Genomic DNA, 9,692 nt, shown 5'->3' on the forward strand with positions numbered 1-9,692 from the left:
AATGGGGTACGTGGGTGCCTGAGCCTTAACTTTACCTTCCCTTCCTAGTCCTGAGCCCCAGCAAGTGACTGCCCAGACTTCTGGGAGGGATGCAGAACCCTGTCTGCCATGAGCTTCCAGACCTCAGATAAAGCCTCATCCATAGCAGGTGCCTACAGCTTCCAAAACTAACTGAAATTAGGGAAAATGGAAGCATGGAGCATTGAAGGTGAATCATCCGAAAATTCTTCCAGCACCTGTCAGCAGGCCGTCTTGGTTTACCAGGACTGCTATGACAGATACCACACAGTGGGTTGCTTAGCAACAGGAATTGATTGGCTCACAGTTTGGAAGGCTAGAGGGCCATGCTTGCTCCCTAACTGTGGCATTCTGGTGCTGGCTTGCTGCAATTCCTGGGGCTCCTTAGCTTGCACCTCTCCCTTCCGCCATGTGGGATCTCTCCTGTGTCGGCTCTTCCGGTTTCCACTGACTTCCGGCTTCTAAGCCTCCTTCTAGGGCCTCCAGTGATCTGGACTAAGGCCCACCCTGATGGAGTTGGCTGCCCAAACCTACATAGGACCTTCCAAGACCCTATTCACAAATGAGCCCACAGCCTGACTCGCCTTGATATATTCAAAGATACTAGAATGGGGGGTTAGATTAAGAAGGGGCTTTTGTTCTGTTATATAATTCAACCTACCACATAGGTGTTCCATGAGTTGCCTAGTGACCCCTCATCTAATCGTCACAGCGGTCCCGGGAGTGATCAGTATTGTTCCCACTTTGTAAATGGGAGAAGGTGGCAACTTACCTGTGCCCCAGAGCCTTGGGAATGGGCAGTCTCAGGTCTCTATTTCAAACCCAAGCACTTACCCATTCTCCAACCTTCCTTTGCCCCAACCCAGCTCCTTCCATGTTCTTCGTTAAATTCTACAATACTGCAGTTGCACCTGTACAGTTTTCCTCACTTATGGAACAATTTTGTTATTCATATTCCCTTTTCATCTTCAGGACAATATTGTAAGGCAAGTGTGATTATCCCTGTTTTCACAAAACCTGAGAGGTGAGGTGCCTGGCCCAGGAGCACACAGTGGAGAAGCTACTAAGCCGGGATTCCGCCCATGGGTACCTGATCCACCCAGGGCTACCCACAAACCAGGAATTCTCAGCCTGCTCCCATTCAATGAGCATCAATATCCTGTGTCTTTCTTACTTTCTCAAAATGAGTACATCATCCTGAGTAATATCACCGAAAGGGGACAGCATGTTCTTCTGTTTTCACACCACCCCTTGGACCCTAAAAGAGGCTGATGTCCCCACACCCCATCACCCTGCCCCTGCCCCGTGAAAATCACGCTGAGGCTGTGTTGTCTGCCCCCGCCATAGCGGAGATTTCATCATTCAGTCCTAGTGGGGTTACAAGGGTCATCAGCTGCAAGAAGCAGAGACTCAAGCTAGTTAACCCAGGAGAGTTATAAGGGTTGGGTGTTTGAGAGAATCCAAGCCAGAAAATATAGCAGACCCTATCAGATGAGTCAACTGGATGTGAAAGCTCCTCCTGTATTTCTCTCCCTCTCGAGGAGGTTCTGTTTTCCTGTGTCTTCGCTCACCTGAACTCATGCTTCCCAAGCTGGTTGCTGTGACTTCTGACCTTTCCTGCCTTCCAGAAATCTCCACCAGTTAGCTCAAACTCTAAACACACCCACTCTCTCCATACATACATGTGTGATAGGGCAGCTAGTGGTGGGGAGGGGCCTTTTGTACATAGAAAAGAGATCCCCACCCCACCCCAGCTGAGGGAGCGGCGTCGCAGTGCTTCCTGTTGGCCGCTGATCAGTGGTGAATGACTATTGAGCCTCTCTTCGGTGGCCTTTAGGATTTGCAAAGCCTGTTCGGGGTGGTCTCATTTGATCCTCACAGCATCCTTCCAGGTAGGTGTTGCAGCCATTTGTACGGGTGGAAAAGCTGAGGCTTACACTAGAAAGCAGTGGAGCGTGAGGCAAACCAGGTGTGTCCGACTACAGGCCACGTGTTCTTTCACTTGCACCACAGACGCCTTGAGTGAAGGCCTCACCCTCCTCGTAACTGCCCACGACTCCAGTTTCACTGCCACCCTCCTGTTCTTCCACGTCATCTCCTTTCATAAAGAAAATGAGGCACCTGAGAGCCGCACTGTCCCCTTCTCCCCTCATGTCTGTTCCTGACTGTTGGCCGCTCTCTGTCCACCTCTGCCGGTATCACTGTCTGTTAGATTGGGCCCCCAACCTAACTCACTCTTGCTCTGGGGCCCTGAAAAGGGAAGGGACCTGCGTGAGGTCATACAGAGGGAGAGTTGCAGTCCTCTAACTTCTCAACCCTTTTATTCCACCTCTGCTTCTATCTCCTGCCACTTCTTTTGAAGGCCTTACTCCTTCATTCCTAAGCCTCAGCACCCCACAGCTCTGTCCCCAAGAGCTGCGAGAAAGACACCGATGCCTCATGCCCCCTAGCTGTGGGGCAGGAGCTTTCCTCATAACAGATCCCATTCTTGCTTGTCCTGGACTAACTAGCAACCCTCCGGAGGGAGATCAGGAGGGGATTTCACCACGCCGTGTCCTGAGCCAAGGGGCTGCTGAAGCCATCAGCTCCGTCCACGTCAAAAGGACTGGAGCTCACAGCAAGGATGACCAGGCCTTGTGACACTGACAAACAGCCTGGCAAAAGCTGAAATATCTTGAGGAAGAGCTGTCACTAGGCCAGCCACCGATGTCATCTGAGATGAATATAGTCTAAGAGCCCCCAGGGCTTGTGTGTGTGTTGGGGTATTGCTGGGCACAGGTGTACCCCAAGTATGGCTTACTGCAGTGCTTTGTAGCCTACCACTCCCTCAAGACGCTGGCAGGCGGAATTAGGTCAACAGCCTGCTAGAATGATGAGTCAGATTGTCCCCTGCTTCCCTGTGTTAACCTGGAACTCCAAGGAGGCCCCAACCACTGGGAAAATGTCCTGATGGTGATAACCCTCAGTCCAGGTTCCCTTATCTGTAAAATGGGCATAATTACACCTAAATAGCCCACCCCTCAGGGTTGTTGTGAAGAACGGACAGAATAAGTATGTGAGTATATGAAGGAGTGAGACAAAGTGTGTGAAGGTGGTTCGTAAACTGTAGAGGCACCTTTCGTTGGTCTGGGTGAATCACCCCCCAGTGACGGTGGTGAGAGAAGTCTGCCCAAGCCAGGGGAAGTCACACGATGGGGAAATGGACAGATGCTTAAACAACACCAACGAGGAGTAGCTGCCCCTCAGTCTGTTAGCCACTTAACTTATCATCGAAAGGCTTCACAACAATCAAGACAGCATGGTACTGAAATAAAGGTAGACATATCAATCCATCCAACAGAATAGAGGCCAAAAATAACTCTTCACGTATATGGCCAACAGAGTTTTGCCCAAGGTATGAAGGCAAATCAATGAGGAAGAGATTGTCTTTTCAACAAATGGTGCTGGAACGTACTGATATCCATGTGAAAAGAAATGAATCTTGACCTTAACCTCACACCATATACAAAAGGGAACTTGAAGTGGATCATAGACCTAAACATAAAATCTGAAACTATGGAACTTTCAGAGGAAAATGTGGAAGAAAATCCCTATGACTTGGTGTAGGCAGAGATTTCTTAGGGCACAAAAAAGACAAAGCACAAAAGAAAACAATTGGTAAGTTGATGTGGTAGATTGAATCGTATCCCCAACGAAGGCATGTTCAAATCCTACCCCTCAGTCCTACTGGTGTGAACTCATTTATAAATAGGACCTTCGAAGATCCTATTTGGATGAGGCCAAATTGAATTAGGGTAGGTCTTAATCCAATACAGCTGAAGTCCATATAAGCTGAGGAAATTAATTAACAAGCAGTTAGAAGCCAGAGGGGAGAGAGAGACAGAGAGAGAGAGAGAGAAAGGGAGAAAGGGAGAGAAAGAGAGGGAACGTAATATGGTACAATCACTTTGGAAAACAGTTTGGAAGTTTCTTATAAAGTTCAAATAGCATCTACCACACAATCCAGCAGTTCTACTTCTAGGTATTTTATTTAAGTGAAATGAAAACATATATCCAAACAAAAAATTTGGACAAGTGTTCATTGCAGCCTTATTTATTAAATTTAGTCAAAAACTGAAACTGACTCAAAAGTCCATCAACAGGTGAATGACAAATATATTGTGTTATGTCCATGCAATGGGAATTTCTCAGCAGTAAAAAAGAATGAACTACCTATGAGCACAATGACATGGATGAACTCACAAACACTACTGAGTGAAAGAAGTCAGACATGAGTCTGAACTGTATGACTTCATTGATACAAAACTTAAAAAAATCGAATCTATAGTGACAGAAAGCAGATCAGTGTTTGCCCAGGATGAAGGGGGAACCCACAAGGAAACAAAGGAACTTTGGGGATTGTGGTAGGTTGACTTACGTATCTCTGAAAAGAAAACATAATCACTCTTGTGGGTGTGAACCCATCATAAATAGTGCCTTTGAGGATGGTATTTTTAGTTAAGGTGTAGCCCAACTGAATGAGTTTAGCCTTAATCCTATTTCTGGAGGCTTTATGATGAGATGGCCACGTGGAGGAGAGAAAGCAGGATGTCATTGGAACTGAGAAGGGAAAGGAAAGGACATTTGCTAATACAGTTTTTGGTACAAGAAAGTGGGATGCGGCAGTTACAAGTACCTAAAGATGTGGGCACAGTTTCAGAATTGGATAATGGGCACTTGACAGAAAAAGCCTATATTGCTTTGAAGTCACTACTGGTAGAAATATGAATGCTAAAGGTATGTTTGATGAGGACTTAGACAGAAAAAATGAGTGTGTTATTGGAAACTTGGGGAAAGGAGATCCTTCTTACAAAGTAGCAGAGAACATGGCAAAATTGGGTTCTAATGTTGAATGGAAGGCAGAACTTGAAAGCAACAGACTTGTATATTTAACTGAGGAGAATTCCAAGCTAAGTGTGGAAAGTGCGGCCTGGTTTCTCTTTGCAGCTTATGGCAAGAGGAAAGAGAGAAGCTGAGAACTGAACTGTTAAGCACAAAGAAACAAGAAATTGATGATTTTGAAAATTCTCAGCCTATCCAGTGAAAGTCAGGGTTGGAAATGCAGTTATCCAGAAGGATCTATGAAAAGTCCTTTTGTGTGATGGTTTGAACCCCTGTGAACTGTTCACAAGGTTTTTTTGCAGAGTGTATGTGATCAGAACCACTGCCAGTCCAGACTGAAAGGGACAGAGAAGGGATGAATTGAAGGAAGAATGACTTCAAGGCAGAAACTTGGAGGCAGAGATCTGAATCAAAAAGATCTCGAGCCACGTGTATGGAAAGGGCAAGTTTGCCCTTGTGCTTGGAGGGGGCAGGCCATCCTTGTGCCCCGATTTTCAGGGAGAATGCCACCACCCCACATGCCTGAAGAGGGTGGGGTCTGTGCCCTGACATTGTGAAGGGCTTGGCTGCCATTCTGATGCTCGGAGCCTTCACCCCAGTGTTCCAGGAGAGCATGGCCATTGCACAAGTCCTTGGAAAGGCTGTGACTGCCGCTCCACCAGGCCCAGAGGACAAAGCACCAAGCCACAAATGACACTCAGAGCTCAAAATCTAATGGGGTTTTCCCTGCTGGGCTTCAGAATTGTCTGGGACCCATGACCCCTGCTTTCCTTCTCGTATCTCCCTTCTGGAAAAGAAATGCCTCTCCTATACCTGTCCCACCCTGGTATATTGGAGCTGGATAACTTGTTTTCTAAGTTCCATATGCTCATTAGAGAGAGAAATTTTGCCCCAGGATGGACCCATGCCTATAACTGATTTTGATGAGAGTTTGTACTTAGCAGTGTTACTGAAACGACTTAAGGCTTTGGGATGTTGGTGACGGAATGACTGTATTTTGCATATGTCTTTTTGGGGCCCCAGAGGGTGGACTGTGGTAGGTTGAATCATGTACCCCAGAAAAAAAAACACATGTTATTAATCTAAATCCATTCCTGTGGGTGTGACCCCATTGTAAATAGGACCTTTTGAAGGAAAGAACCTTAGTCTTGTTACTGAGGGCTTTATGAAAAGAGAGGCACATGGAGGAGAGGAAGTAGGAAGTCAATGAAACCCAGAAGAGAAAGAAGAGAACATTGCCTTGTGATGGGAAACTAAGACAGGGATGATATAAGTGTTCTATATATTTATTAAGTGATGGTTACAAGGGTGTATAAATTTTTCAAAACTAATAAAAATGTATACTTAAAATGAGTGCATGTTATTGTATGTAAATTATACTTCTTAAAGTTGATTTTAAAAACAAGCACGTGATTTACTCCCATTTTTGTAGGAAAGAAAAGATTTTCTAAATAAATGAATGTGACAGTATATATACATATATGTAATTATAAAAAGATATAATTAAATATATACTAACATAATAGTGGTTGTCCTGAGTGGGTTGGATTGTCAGCATGCTTTCAATTTTTCTTTTGTTGCTTGCATTTTCTGATATTTTATAAGTTAGTTTTCTCATAAAGGAAAAAAAAAGAATTTAAACAATAAAAGAAATTGTAAAAACCCCTATTGGTCATCGATGTTTTTACAACCTATTATTAGACATTTGGTTGTATAGAAGTTATACCCTATTTGGTATATATAGTTTGTGGTAACTTACCTCTTATTAAATATTGAGATTGCTTTAACTTTTTGCTATTATAAGCAACCCAGAGGAAACCAGGGAAGTGCAGGATGAAGCTGAGCTTGAAGTTCAAATTAAACCAGGAATTCAAGTGCCACCAGACACCATTTCTTTATATAAAACTTCGTTGTCTTCCATTGCACACTAACTTCCTCCTTGCGGCAGGAAGCACGGGCGCGAGTAGCAACTGAGATCTCCATCTTAGAGTTTCCATCACCAGGGAGGGACTGGCCTCCTTTCTCAGAGTTTGAAAGGATGTCACTGAAGGACTATGCTTGGCCCTTCCAGGCTCAGGTGCCCTCCCTTGAACTAATGACGAAAGACCAGGGGGCAGGGGACTGCGGTTTGCCAGGCTCGGGTCAGCTGCCCGACCCTGACCCCGAACCCCTCAGCCGTGGCCGGGCTCCAGGATCACACAGCAGCAGGGAGGAAGGGGCAGTTCCCGGGAGTGAAGATAAAGTGAGTTGGGAGATGAAGTAGGTGACCCCTCCAGTACCCCAAGTGGAGATAACTGGCAACAAGCCATCCCCTCCCGCATACCTTTTACCCATCGTTTCCACTTCCATGATCAATTTTACAAATAACTATTTAGGAGCGACCTCGTGCAAGGCAGTACAGATGAAGACATGAGATTGTAGCAGTTTAATAATCTTTGACTTGAATAATTCTGCGTTGTTTGGTATTAATATTTTCGGATCTGGCTTTCTTTTTGTTCCTGTATCAATGATAATTTTTTTTTTTTTTTTAATCATCATTTTATTGAGATATATTCACATACCACGCAGTCATACAAAACAAATTGTACTTTCGATTGTTTACAGTACCATTACATAGTTGTACATTCATCACCTAAATCAATCCCTGACACCTTCATTAGCACACACACAAAAATAACAAGAATAATAATTAGAGTGAAAAAGAGCAATTGAAGTAAAAAAGAACACTATGTACCTTTGTCTGTTTGTTTGCTTCCCCTACTTTTCTACACATCCATCCATAAACTAGACAAAGTGGAGTTTGGTCCTTATGGCATTCCCAATCCCACTGTCACCCCTCATAAGCTACATTTTTATACAACTGTCTTCGAGATTCATGGGTTCTGGGTTGTAGTTTGATAGTTTCAGGTATCCACCACCAGCTACCCCAATTCTTTAGAACCTAAAAAAGGTTGTCTAAAGTGTGCGTAAGAGTGCCCACCAGAGTGATCTCTCGGCTCGTTTTGGAATCTCTCTGCCACTGAAGCTTATTTCATTTCCTTTCACATCCCCCTTTTGGTCAAGAAGATGTTCTCCATCCCACGATGCCGGGTCTACATTCCTCCCCGGGAGTCATATTCCACGTTGCCAGGGAGATTCACTTCCCTGGGTGTCTGATCCCACGTAGGGGGGAGGGCAGTGATTTCACCTTTCAAGTTGGCTTAGCCAGAGAGAGAGGGCCACTTCTGAGCAACAAAGAGGCATTCAGGAGGAGACTCTTAGGCACAAATACAGGGAGGCCTAGCCTCTCCTTTGCAGCAAACCGTCTTCCCAAGGGTAAAACTTATGGTAGAGGGCTCAACCTATCAAACCACCAGTCCCCTATGTCTGTGGTCATGTTAGCAACCATGGAGGTGGGGTAGGCGAATACCCCTGCATTCTCCACAGGCTCCTAAAGGGGGCACTACATCTTTTTTTTTTTTTTTTTCCCTTGTTTGTCTTTTTTCTTTTTTTTTTTTTTTTTTTTTTTTTTAACTTTCCCTTCTTTTTTCAAATCACCTGTATGAAAAAAAAAGTTAAAAAGAAAACAAACATACAATAAAAGAACATTTCAAAGAGACCATAGCAAGGGAGTAAGAAAAAGACAACTAACCTAAGATAACTGCTTAACTTCCAGCATGTTCCTACTTTACCCCAAGAAAGTTACATAATATAGCAACATTTCAGTGAACTTGTTCCTACTACATCCATCAGAAATTAACAGACCATAGTCATTTCTGGGCATCCCCAGAACGTTAAATAGCTTATCTGTTCTTCTTGGATTATTGTTCCCCCTTCCTTAATTGCTCTCTACTGCTAGTTCCCCTACATTCTACATTATAAACCATTTGTTTTACATTTTTCAAAGTTCACATTAGTGGTAGCATATAATATTTCTCTTTTTGTGCCTGGCTTATTTCGCTCAGCATTATGTCTTCAAGGTTCATCCATGTTGTCATATGTTTCACCAGATCGTTCCTTCTTACTGCCGCGTAGTATTCCATCGTGTGTATATACCACATTTTATTTATCCACTCATCTGTTGAAGGACATTTGGGTTGTTTCCATCTCTTGGCAATTGTGAATAATGCTGCTATGAACATTGGCGTGCAGTTATCTGTTCGTGTCACTGCTTTCCGATCTTCCGGGTATATACCGAGGAGTGCAATCGCTGGATCGAATGGTAGCTCTATATCTAGTTTTCTAAGGAACTGCCAGACTGACTTCCAGAGTGGCTGAACCATTATACAGTCCCACCAACAATGAATAAGAGTTCCAATTTCTCCACATCCCCTCCAGCATTTGTAGTTTCCTGTTTGTTTAATGGCAGCCATTCTAACCGGTGTTAGATGGTATCTCATTGTGGTCTTAATTTGCATCTCTCTAATAGCTAGTGAAGCTGAACATTTTTTCATGTGTTTCTTGGCCATTTGTATCTCCTCTTCAGAGAACTGTCTTTTCATATCTTTTGCCCATCTTATAATTGGGCTGTCTGTACTATTGTCATTGAGTTGTAGGATTTCTTTGTATATGCAAGATATCAGTCTTTTGTCAGATACATGGTTTCCAAAAATTTTTTCCCATTGAGTTGGCTGCCTCTTTACCTTTTTGAGAAATTCCTTTGAGGTGCAGAAACTTCTAAGCTTGAGGAGTTCCCATTTATCTATTTTCTCTTTTGTTGCTTGTGCTTTGGGTGTAAAGTCTAGGAAGTGACCTCCTAATACAAGGTCTTGAAGATGTTTTCCTACATTATCTTCTAGGAGTTTTATGGTACT

This window comes from Choloepus didactylus, chromosome 10 (genome assembly GCF_015220235.1).
Source record: "Choloepus didactylus isolate mChoDid1 chromosome 10, mChoDid1.pri, whole genome shotgun sequence".
Lineage (NCBI taxonomy): Eukaryota > Metazoa > Chordata > Mammalia > Pilosa > Megalonychidae > Choloepus > Choloepus didactylus.